Source organism: Cyprinus carpio, chromosome B1 (genome assembly GCF_018340385.1).
Source record: "Cyprinus carpio isolate SPL01 chromosome B1, ASM1834038v1, whole genome shotgun sequence".
In the NCBI taxonomy this organism is placed as follows: domain Eukaryota; kingdom Metazoa; phylum Chordata; class Actinopteri; order Cypriniformes; family Cyprinidae; genus Cyprinus; species Cyprinus carpio.
Genome location: NC_056597.1, coordinates 437,738 through 450,639, shown reverse-complemented (window position 1 = coordinate 450,639; position 12,902 = coordinate 437,738). Strand labels below are relative to the sequence as shown.

The 12,902-nt window shown below is 35.1% G+C and overlaps 1 pseudogene; it reads right to left on the bottom strand.

Annotated features, from left to right (window-relative positions):
• Positions 1-4,579: 4,579 nt before the first annotated feature.
• On the bottom strand, positions 4,580-11,217 carry LOC122136038 (annotated as a pseudogene).
• Between the last annotated feature and the right edge of the window lie 1,685 nt (positions 11,218-12,902).

Genomic DNA, 12,902 nt, shown 5'->3' with positions numbered 1-12,902 from the left:
TTTCCTGCACGCAAGTCTATATGCAAATACCTGCATTCCTTTTTCCGTCTTAACTGTTTATTTGCTTATGCATTTTTATATTTAGATTATTTTAACGATTGTACTGTTTTAGTGGTTTTGAAGAAGATGTTGTTTTATTGTCTAGAGGATATTTTTTCTTCTCTAAAACTGGAAGATAGACAACACTGTTTTCAGTCATATTCTCAGAGGCAATGTGTTCAATAAAAAGAAAAGTTGAAAAAGATAAGGTTTTCAGTTAGTCGGATATATGCTGGATAGCATTGGTTCCCGTGTTACGGGATATTTCACCCAAAAATGAAATCTACAGTATCTTTCCAAACCTGTATAACTTTACTTTTGCTTTGGTGGAACATGAAAGATGATATTTTGACATTCCATGCAATGGAAAATCAAAAACTTTTAGGTTACCAAGATCGAGCCCCAAGCACTTTTGTGTTCTACGAAAGAAAGTAAGTCATACAGAGTTAGAATGACGACGAATACACTATTTTCAAAGATTTGCACAAACTGGACTGACAAAAAATTGTGCAAACTATCCCTTTAATGTGTTTTAAATGCACAAACTGGACTGACAAAAAAGGTAGCTGGTGTTGAAGATACTAGCATTTATTTATGATGACTTAGTTCTGCTTAATTGTACTGGTTGTGTTTGTTGATGACCAACCCTTATTTTTTCAGACCCACTATCCTGTGATTCCCAGCGTCCCAGTCCTGTGAAGTCTTATGTGCATCATTAGGAGAGCACAGGCTCCCTCATTATCGTGCTTTTTGTGCCATTAATACAAATGTACACCTGAAGTACTGTCCCATTACCACTGAAACACAGTTATGTTTCATGATGTTTATTAACGGTCTTGAGTTGCAGCCCTTGAGTTGCAGAATAAAATCAGGTTAAATGGCGCCGACGCGATACTCTCTCCACCACCCCCACACCCCCCCAAAAATCCTACTATAGATGAGACAGGCAGATGGTCCATCGAGTTTTGTATTTTTTGCTTTCTTTTGTAGTTCTAACCCTGCTCATTTTTGTAGATCACACTCCATGTTGGCGTAGCTAACTGTAGTATGGTATGTTAGCAGTGATGACTGTTCTGAGGTGCAGCTTAAACATTTTAGGGTGTTAGAGGTTCTTGTGTATGATATGCTTTACACAATATGTGTGAGCAGGCACTTTTGTCTTTATAGGGGTATTTTTGATACTCCTAGAACTGGATATGAACTGGACCAAACTGAAAACCAGGGAATGCTCCAGAGAACCTGGTTAATATCCTCTTGTCTTTTCAAATGACTGCTGTATATCATATTAAGGGTCCTTCTGAAGACTGCTGTATGCCACCACTATGCCTTCTGTAGGGCGTGTATGTCACATGTGCCTTTATTTCAGACTGCTGTCTGTCAAGTGACCTCTTAAACACTGTTTGTGATACCACGGTGCCTGCTCTGTCCTATTTTCTTTCAGAAAGTCAAGTTTTTTTCTTCTTCGTTGTTTTGTGTGTGGTTATACTGTTGTTGTCTATGGGGCTCTGAGTGTTAGAGTGCTGCTTTATGTTGTATTATGCTTTCATGTGGTTTCATGTTCTAACAGAGTTGATGTTTTATTAAGTATAGCCTGTATTTTTTTTTTTTTTTTTTTTTTAGAAGAGACTGAGTGAAAGTTTGGAGAAAACTTCAACAATGTGTAACAACAAAGAATGACAATCCATGCAGTTTCACATCACGTAAGCTAGGACACACATTTTTACACCCTGCCATCGAGGACACTCTCTCTCTCTTCGAAATGGCATCGTCTGTGTGTTTTTGAGAGAGAAAGTGAACCATCCCCAGTAGTTTTTCTCGCTCTGTCCTGTTATCTATCTTTTATTATGAGAGAAGCAGTCAGGATATATTAATGTATATACGCAGTACAATGTTTTTGTTAATGAAGTAAGAGGAAATGCTATCATATATTTTTAAGAAGATATTTCCATCTCCTTATATGAATTGTGTTAGAGAAGTTAACAACAAAAACATCTTTTTTTTTGTTCTTTTTTTGCTAAAGCTAATGCAAATGTGTGGATATATAAATGTGGCTCTGAGTTGCCAGTGTGGAGTAAATACTGGCCCAAATTAATCATGCATTCATTGGCAAAACGTTCTTTCTTTTGCAATCATTTCATAAACACTACACATGTAGCGTTTTTTTCTCCATTTTTAGACTTTGTTTCTTGTTACTAAAAGACAAATGAACAAGACAAGTTGACCTCGGCAGAGGACAGTTAGATAATGTAGAATGTTAGTGCCAAAAAGTTCTTATCTTCCTTTTTTTTTAGATCTACTTAGAAACTGTTTTTCTTTTTCGCATTGTTTGTTTAAAGCTTTTTTGACATTGTTATTATTAGAGGGTCAGTGGAATAAAGCATTTTCAATAAAGAAAAGTAGATGATCTGGGCTTGTCCTTTCTTCTTTGCTCACCTTTTACACAAAATAGTTTTACAAAAAATTGTCAGCAATTGTGCTATTTAAAAAAAATATTAAAAGAAAGCAAATTTAAATGTGCAATATTTTTTTTTAAAATCTTTTCACAATCGTGTTTCTTTTACTCTTTGTTTTCAGAATTGGTCCAATATTATAAAATAGAGGATCATTAAGTTTAGAGGAGGGTTCAATCAAGATGAGGGTTGAAGATATCTTCTGATGGATAAAATGTACCAAATGTTTCAAGCAAGCAGGTGCTCAATCAGATCTAGAGATACCATCCTGCAAAGTTCCGTCTCCCTCACTCTGCTTCAGTACACTTTTCTGTAATCACTACATCTTAAGTAGATTTATCAGGTTGTGTATGATTAAGGTTTGGAACGGAATCTTGTGAGATCAAGATTTGCCGGAATGGGATCTCGGCACCCCTAAACTAAATGAACATTTTAAGATTAACATGCAGTTCTTTTTTTGGACCACTAGGGGGCAGCAGTGCAGAGGGACCTGATGAGGGTTTAAAAAGATGGAGATGGGATCTGAAAACCTGTGATACTGTAATATGGCTGAACACTGCCAGGTTTTGCTAAATGCTACCATTAACCAGTACAGTGAAGTTCTAATCCTTTCTTGTCTCAGGAGTTTGCCAAGTAGCAGTGGCATGCATGACATGATATGGCTTGCTGAATTAAGTCAATTATGCCACTCCCTAGAGATGGGAAAAAGGTCCAGCAAACTACTTTAATTTTTAATCGTGTTATTTCTTTGTAAAATTAGGGTGACACAGGGGGAGTGGGAAATGAATTATGTTTTCAGTGATTGTTGCCCTTTTAAACTGATGGCAGAAAGACATCAAATGTTGAATAGATGGCACCACCAAGGGTAGTTGTCATTCCAAATAATTTCATTTGCCTTCACAAATCATGCATCACAGTATGGCAACAATCAGTGCTTTAACATCCAAATTCATTCTCTGGCATAATTACCAATGAAATTAATGCTCAACACGAATCTATACAAATACACACACACCACACCACTATGTTCTTAATTATTATGTTTAATTATTTACATGATAATTACAGAAAAGTATGTTTTTGTAAAAAAAAAAAAAAAAAAAGGTAATTAATTTGTGAGGGTCGGCTGGATGTCCCACTTTATATTACCATAAGACACTTTTTATTCTGGACACTTAGCTAGTTCTGTGAGATTATGCATTATTAATCCATGAAGCTATTATGGCATTACATGAACCATGTCATATGTCTGTGAATGGACACTATCGGGGGACCTTATTTTCACATTTATGGCGACCAGGTTTGGTTTAACAGCAACCAGGATGGGAGTTTTTGTCTTGGAAAACAATTTAGTATATTATATATAAATAAATTTAATACAGTATATATATACAATTTACTTAAATTTTATTTTGTAATATGCATGCAATGCTGAAACTTTGAAATGTCTTTTTTTTGATTCTTTTTTTTTTTTGCAGTGCTGCTAATCGTCTGGACATTGTTAAAATAAAATTGAAAGTACAACAAAAATTCAAACCATAATGAAATTTGTGAAAAGTTTTATATATACAGAGGAATATTAAAATATGGTCACACTGTACAATAAACTTAAGTCATGTGTTTTTTTGTATAACCGGCATCATTAAAAGCAGTGCACAATTTAAAAATGAGACATGAAAGGTGTTTTATAGGCACATATGACTGTATTCTCTCAGTTTTTCTTGCTGGACATGAAACATCCTGAATAGAAAATAGTCATTTATACTTAAGCCACCTGTGTCCGCACAATGTGTCATTTCCAATTCTTTTAGAATGCTACTATTAGAATTACAGAGTCCTTCAGTAGCCAGAGCGCGCAGAGGCTCGCAGCCACCAGCAGCATAGCCCAGAGCAGCAGGAGGCAGCCCAGTCAGAGCGGTTTGGAATGCACAGTTGAAACAAAAACAAAACATTAAAGATGTGGAGTTTTTTTTTTTTTTCTTATTTGTCTTTTTTTTTTCAATCGACACCACGATTGAGAAAAGCCATCGCCGCTCATCCTTAATGAAGTAACGACCTGAACTGTTTCCCCTAGCCAGTGGCTCAGGCCCTCAGCTGACGCGGTTCAAGAAAACGTGCCCGAACAGCACACACGATGACTCTCCGCCAACCACAACCACCAACAACAACCACAAAACAAGCACCACGGCAACGGCAACAATGGCTATGGTGAGGATCTCTGCAATAGTGAATGACCGAAGCTGGCAAGGGAAAGGGAGGAAAAGAAAGATGAGAGATTTCCTTTTTATAATAAATCAACCAACAAAATCTATAAAGGTCAACAGTAATTTTTATTTGTACACTATGATTGAGGTGGCCCCATTGTCTCCTGTGTGCACTTCACACTCCATCCAGTCGTTGGCAAGAAATGCGTCTTTCCTAGTTTCCAACTTGTCCTTTAAACTAAAAATAGAGATCCCAATGGCTCAAAAACTTTTAATGGGTACTTCGTTTAGCATGATGCTCCAAATCCAACCCATCTCATGAGAAGCATAACAAGGTAGTGATTTATTATGAAACCACATAAATGCAATTTCATACGAAATCATTTATTTTATATTAAAAAAACAACAACATTAAGGGTCCATCCTAACCGAATCTCTAATCGGGGAGTATGCAGATTGTACTAAACTTATGAATGAATATGACAAATTCATATAAATTAGCCACTATTCGAGCAAAAAAACCACGTTAACAATGCCAATGACTATGTTAGAAGACCATCAGGTCCGTTGTTAGCTTCGTACTATCATAGCATACAAGATACCCAATTAGCCTAATAGCTTGGCTTATACGCCACTCATTTGCACTTGCCCTACATGTCTTCACAACAGTCTATAATGTAATTATGTGTTAAATATCCAGAGAATTCATTTATAAAAAGACCAATGTAATGAAGAGTGGGAAGATCAGACACTGGCAGAAGAAGCAGGTGAACATTTCTTCCACTTACTGAACTGCACACAACAGATCGATGGCTCCTGCAGCAATTTTACTGTTAAAAATGATTTAAACTGAAAAAACCACCTATAAAAAAAATCATCTACTTTTGTGTTATGCAGCAGAAAAAATTAAGTGTTGAAGTGAGTCACTTCCATTAGACTCAATTCACACAGCTGGCTATTAATTAAATGATCTACTTTTGTGTTATGCAGCAGAAAAAAGATGAGAGTAAATGATGACAGTCTTCATTTTTTTGGGAGAACTATTCCTTCAATTAAGCAACTTTAAGTTCAGATAAGTTATACTAATAAAGCATTCCAGAGAGAATACTTCAGAATAGGCTAGTCGATAATTAATAGGTAACAATGCAGGATTAATGAGTAGTTCTACATTAACACTTTAGCTGCTACTATAATCTAATATAGAACAAGTATAACTTATCAGTAAATAATAGTCAAATCAGCTCTGAGAGTTCTTTATTAGGTAATCTGTAATTACTGAGTGAGAACGGCCTCATTACGAACTAATAATTAATGATGCAAAATTATAAAGAATTACCAATTAATTACTAATCACAACATCAACTTGTCGGAGACATAATAAATTTGTCTTTTTTTATTCTTAATATGGTCATACAATGCATAGTAATTATTTAAATGTTACCAAGTCACTCTGTATGGACTACAAATGATCTGAACCATTATTTTAAAGAGAAGAACCTTTTTTCCTCTTTAAAATACTGGTCCAGATCACTAATAGTTCTTGAAGTGTTACTCACACTTGATGAATGCAATGAGAGAAAAAAGGCAATTGCTCTTAATCTCGGACAGATGGTAATGCTGAGATTAGTAATTAATTGGTAATTCTTTATAATTTGTTAGCTATTAGTTTGTAATGAGGACAATGTTATTCAGTCATTATTGATTACCTCAGTCCTTAATTAGTTTATCTTGTTTCCATATTAGTTTATAGTAGTAGCTGAAGTGTTACTGTAGTTACTATCTATGACAGACTATTTTTTTTATTGATGTATGTATGTATTTTTTGCTGTGTTACTCACTTGGCCACTGAACCTCATAGGTGTAGCCCAGGTTTTCTGGGGCGGTGACAAACATTTCAGCATTTCTGACTGGTGGCCAAAAAGGAACCATATTGAACTCTCTGTTGTGCCCAATTGGAGCCGCTTTTCCTCAGGGTAGACCACTGTGCCTGCTGCATAAGTACAGAGAACACTAGTTAGAATACAGCTGAAAGATGAAACTGTATGTATGTACATTATGTGTGTGTGTGTGTTCACCAGCAGTGTGTCTCTGAAGCCATTCATCAAAGATGGCATCAGTGAATGTGTGAAGCAGGACAAAAGATGGGGTCGTTTGAGTGACAGGTGAGCCCTGTCCACCTGTGCCGCTTGAGAAACAAAATGAGCCAGGCTGGGCAGACTCCTCACTACTGGGTCATAGTTTCCCCTGGGGAGCACTGTAACCTAGTGACACACAAGAACACCAATTAAAAAAAGTCTCCTCGCTTTTAGATGAGTTTATGCAGGTGGTTGTTTGGTGTGCTACGTCTTTCTTTGGCTGTGGCTTACAACTCAAACATTTTTTCAAAAAACTTCTTTTAAAAAAGTAGTTTTATCTGCAGTTGTGGGTGAATCATACTCCTCTACAAGTGTTCCTGATAAGCTCTTGAGAAGAAGTCGAGTAATATGGTATGCGTGTCAAAGGTGTTCAGCTCTAGACAGTCAAGGATGTCCTGTGATTCTGGTAATCTTTTGAACCATGGGTCGAGCCACATTACCAGCAGGGTTCCTTCTGATTGGACTTGTCTCTGTACCTGAATACACACACCAGTCAGAGAAGGTAAATAACTTTTGATAACTTTTGGATTATTAAAGACGAGCTTCATTAAAGACACCATCAGTACTTTGTGTCAAGGGCAATATGTCTCATGAAATATCACATAACCTTTTAGTGTTAAGATTTTGTTTAGAAGATGTAAAATCGTGTCATGTAGTGTGACTCCATCAAAACATCAAACTTGATGATGCAACTTATAATTTATTAATTATATCAAAAAATTGCATTAAAAAATTATGTTTATTTAGAATTAAAATATTTATATATATATATATATATATATATATATATATATATATATATATATATATATATATATATATATATATATACATACTATACACAGTATATAGAACAATATATATATAGATAGATATAGCATACATATATATATAATAACACAAACACCGTATATATATATATATATATATATATAGATATATATATATATATATATTTTAAAACACACAAACCAAACATATAAATATATATACAAATCCATAGTTATATTAAAACTGCCCCCCCCCAAAAAAAAAATCGAAATAAGCAGTAACGCATATAAAATAAAATAACAAATACATATACAAAATTCTAGGAAAATGCACAATATATAATACATAAACAATAAAATAAAAAATCTATTTATCAAAGACCCATAGCAACACCAACATTTTTCATTTTAATTTAGTTTCAGTAACTTGATGTAAAATTGAAATAATTAAACCTAAAAAATGAAATAAAATAAAAAAAAAATAGCATTGTGTCTATATAGAACTGATTATAAAACTGTATAGAGAAATGTTTAAAAAGCTACTAGAAATGACAAAACACACAACAAAATTTTGAACACTTACAGTAATACCAGTATAAAACACACGTATTCATGTGTAAGGAAAATATTATAACTTTTTACTTCATGGTTACACCACATTATATTTTTAGAGTCACTAATTTAAAGTTTGTAAATTTAAAGTTTGTAAGTTTTTTTTTTTTTTTTTTTATAACCCTATGAAATCAAAATGAATACCTAGTTTTTTTTTTTTTTTAATCACAATTTGTCATTTGTTTTTGACCCATGAACCAAATCTCTTTATGAGGTCCTGCCGACTGTGAGAAAGAAGCATCATAAGATCTGAATGTAATACTATTTACTTTGTCTGCAATCGTGAGTCGTACTTGCAAATACCAATCACATTGATCCTAATTCGGTTTTGCCCATATCGGTTTTGATCTTTCTTCTGAGCTTTCAAATGCCTCTAAAGGATTAGTCTAAACAGCATGTGAGCAGTCTTAGGTCGCTGGGAATGCATGCATGCGAGTGTGTGTGTGTGTGTGTGTGTGTGTGTGTCTTTAGCGTTTAAGCAGATGGTCTCCAATGTTCAACACTCCCCCATACTTCTCAAGATCTCCCACCAGGGGAGAGGACACAAAATTAGACGTGTGTTTTTGGCAGTATTTCTGTGTGCATTGTGTTTGTGTGGTGGCTAGAGAGGCATGGTGGTTATTGTGTATGTTGTTGAGTGTGTCGTACTGTTGCAGATGGTCCCCATGTCTCATACCTCCCTCCACACTCTCACAGATGACTCTCCACTGGGAGAGAACACAGAAGTTGGAAAACTGATGCCATTGGTGTCAAAGAGCTGCTGCCTGGCTCCCAGCAGGTCAGTCAGTGCAGATATCACACCTCGCCGCCTCCTATTGCAAAGTTCCAGTATGGCAGGGCCAAACCATTTATCCCCCCCAGCCATGTCCTGGCAACACACACACAACACGCATATCCCCACAACATGTCCCATTAGCCGATCCTCTTCTAAATCAATGGGGGTTGGTGATTTCTGCCTCACCGCACAAATATACAAGATTCTAAGCTAAATTGATTTTTCCTGAATAAAGCATACATCTAACAAAACTTTAGAGGATTATGCTTAAAACAATGAAAAAGGAACCAATAAGATAAAAAGATTTCATTTAATTTTAATTCAGATACATCCTCTTAGTTTCCTTAATGCAAATTGACTTCTTAGTATCTTTTGTTTTATTTATTTTGGATGAAAAAATAAAAATGAATAAATTAAATGAATAAAACAAATTTCACAGCCATTAAAAAAAATTATCAATTAGTCAATCATAATTATAATTAGTTGAAAATATGAGATAGTTTTGGGAGATAAAAAAGTCAAAAAAAAAAAAATCAGATACTTTTCAATGTCAAAATAATGACAATTATGACAAAATACGAACAATTTTGACTTTTTTGTCATAATTTCTAACTTTCTGTCATAATTATGTAATAATTATGTCATACTTTCAATTTTTTGCATGTCAGAACTTTCCAACTTTTTTGCATTATAACGATGTACTTGACATATGATGTACACTCTTTTTTTTCCTTATGCTTGCTTGAGATGGTACGTCATACTAAAAAGAATGATTTCCCCCATTTCATTTTTTTTACATCCTGTATGATTTGGAAGGATATATATTTTCATATTTTTAGGGAAATCTTTCTATTAGTATGAAGCTCATATCAGATAGCTCATATACCTGTATGTATGTATATATATATATATATATATATATATATATATATCTATAATAAATAATATATGCATAATAAATAATATATTTATATTTCTTCCCTTCGCTAGTTTGTTCATTGACCAATCATAATGCCAAATGTGCCATTTTGGGCCTGACAAACAAAACTACTGTATGACTTCAGAAAACCTTGTCTTACAAGGCAGCGAGTCATAGAGGAACAAACTGTTTATGATACTTTTTTTTTTTTTGAAGATTGGAAGCTCCAGTCCCCATTCATTACATTTGCCTGGAAAAGAGCAACCAATGCATTCTTTACTTTATCGCCCTCTGTGTTTGACAACACAAGCAATGATTCATCACGGTATTCTGGAATCAATTTGACATTATTTAACAGGTTTTGTATTTCTGTTTCCTGCTGTATAATTATCAATATTTCTCCTGTTTTGGGTCACCTGCATATGTCTCGTCCCAGTTGCAAACCAGGTGATACCGGTGCTAAGTGACACACAACCCACCCACTACCCGTCCTTCGTGAGAGAAATCCACAGCCGTATCCGAACTCTGCTGGCCTGGACCCATGTAAGTCTTACTGACCTAATAGCAGTGGGTCCACAATGTGCACTATAAATGGTGATCGTTCTCACACTGTACACTTGCTCCATCAGGCCAAAAAATCTCCTGATAGCCACGGGCACAGATGAGCCAGGTCAGGATGGACTGTTCCCTTAGCCTGGCTCCAGAGAGCATTCCACAAAGGCTCCTTTTCTCATCTGTAGACATCTGCATAATGACGTTACGACGTCTGACTGAGAACACACACAAAACCCAGATGAAACAGTGAAAATCAAAGGCACACCAAACATCACATATTGTATGGAATTTTCCAGTACATTTCTGTATTGATGCGTATTTTCTGTCCTCACCCACGGGTGGCTCTTTTTGATCACAGTTTGGCCCCTGTCAGGCCAGCGTCGGCATCGGCCAACAATTAAATCCACTGAAGTTTCCGCTACACTGGCAGGTCCTGTTGAAGAACCTTCAGTGGCCATCGTTCTCTTATCATCCCGCCCATCGTGCCAGAGATACCTATCACTACAACCGGCCGTAAAACCTCTCTCCAAATAAATAACAGACGGCGGCGGGTCCGACGGGCAGCAATTGAACCCAACACATTGACCTCTGTCCCAGTACTGGATCCACATCATCTTTTTGGGCAGTCCAGTAGGTGATGGGTCAGCGAGGTGCCACTCACTCCGGAAAGACCATTCTGGTGTCACACACTGACGCGGGGAACTGAGCGTAGTGTCAGCACAACGACACATACCTGCATTAAACACACTCTTCCACATCCTGGAAAGGCATATATTGGCCCCACATGCATTAAAATATGCTAAAAGGGATAGATCACCCAAAAATGACAATTTCATCATTGACTGTCATCATTTATTCAACCGCATGGTTATTATAAACTTGTATAACTTTTGAATTCATCTGTAGAACAGATGCCAGGCAAGAATGAAAATCATATATGGGTGTTTTGGAGCAGCATAATGTTGAGTAAAATATATTGGTATGTTAAAATATCTCTACAAAAATGCATAGATTGTGAAACTAAGGTTAACATGGTCAGTATCTATCAATCATGGATAACTCAGCTTTTTAGTTATTCATAGCAGTTTATACTTGTAATAATCAGCAAACTATTCAATTTAGAACACTTTAAAAAAACCCTTTTTATTTTGTATACAAAAGTATTTTTGTCTCTTTTCCATGAAAAAGATATATCGTATCTCCACATCAGATGAACTAAATAAATGCATTAGGTTTTTTTTTTTTTTTTTTGGACTGCTTACAAACATTTTCAAAACTTTGCTCTTTTTTTTTTAACTTTACACATAAATCGAACACTGCACACCACAGAATGCAAAATGAAGCACTGCATTCAAAAAATACATCACAGACACATCAGCAAACATTTGAAACACTTTTGCCTATAAATACTAGTTTCCTGTAATTTTTTTTGTGTTACATAAAAATTGTGTGTTAAAGTTTTTTATGAAATTGAAAACTGAGTCTAAGGCCAAAAATTTTGTATGGTTTTGAAGATTTCCAGTGTGTGGTTCTGGTTTTTGAGTGCCAGGTTTCCGAAATTGTTTGACGGTAAAGATTTTGTGTGTAAGCAGTTGCAAAAAAAATTGGAAACATATTAAGAATCATTTGCAGAATAGTCATCTTTAATTAATAATGTACTCATTTGAGTTCTCTTTATTTTTCTTATCTTGTTGGGAAAACGTTTTAAAATGTTATTCACGTATAATTTTTTTAAAAATATTTTAATTTATTTTTATCTTACTTTCTTTGCATATATATATTTTTTTTATTTTGGCAGTTAAACAGGAAAGTAATCATGAATGGAGAGCATTCTTCACCCTTTAGTGTTATAATTTGTTTCAGGGAAAGAGATCACTCTGGTTCTAACTTTAGGAAAAAGAAGAGAAAAAAGGTGTTGCCCATTAAGATTCCATTCCTACACAGCAACGATCCTGAAAAATGTAATGCAATGATTACCCTGTCAAAGAGAAACACAACTGGCAAAGCAACAGGATTGTTTTCTCTCTCTTTCTCTTTAATATTTTATTTATTTTTTCAGTAGAATAGGCTTTGCCGTTTGTATAGCGATCCTATTAGGTATGGTCTGTTCCAACTTCACCACGTCAGACTGTCTTAACTTGGCTGACTAGTTATTCCTCAGAGCAAACCCCCCCGCATGGATATGTCTTAATGGTTCTTACAAAAATAAAATAAATTATTTCCTTTATTGATTTTGCCATCTTTGACTCTTATGATGCAAAAGATCCTGTACTATGCTCCATCATACAATTCTGAAATGATGTATCAAACAACATTCATCTATGCATGCCTAGTGGGGCCACAAAGTCGTCTTCAAACAATGATTAAAAAAGAGTAAATACAACGATACAACTAGCAAAGTCAATTAAAAGTATGGACCTTATATCTCCGTTTCTCTCTTTTC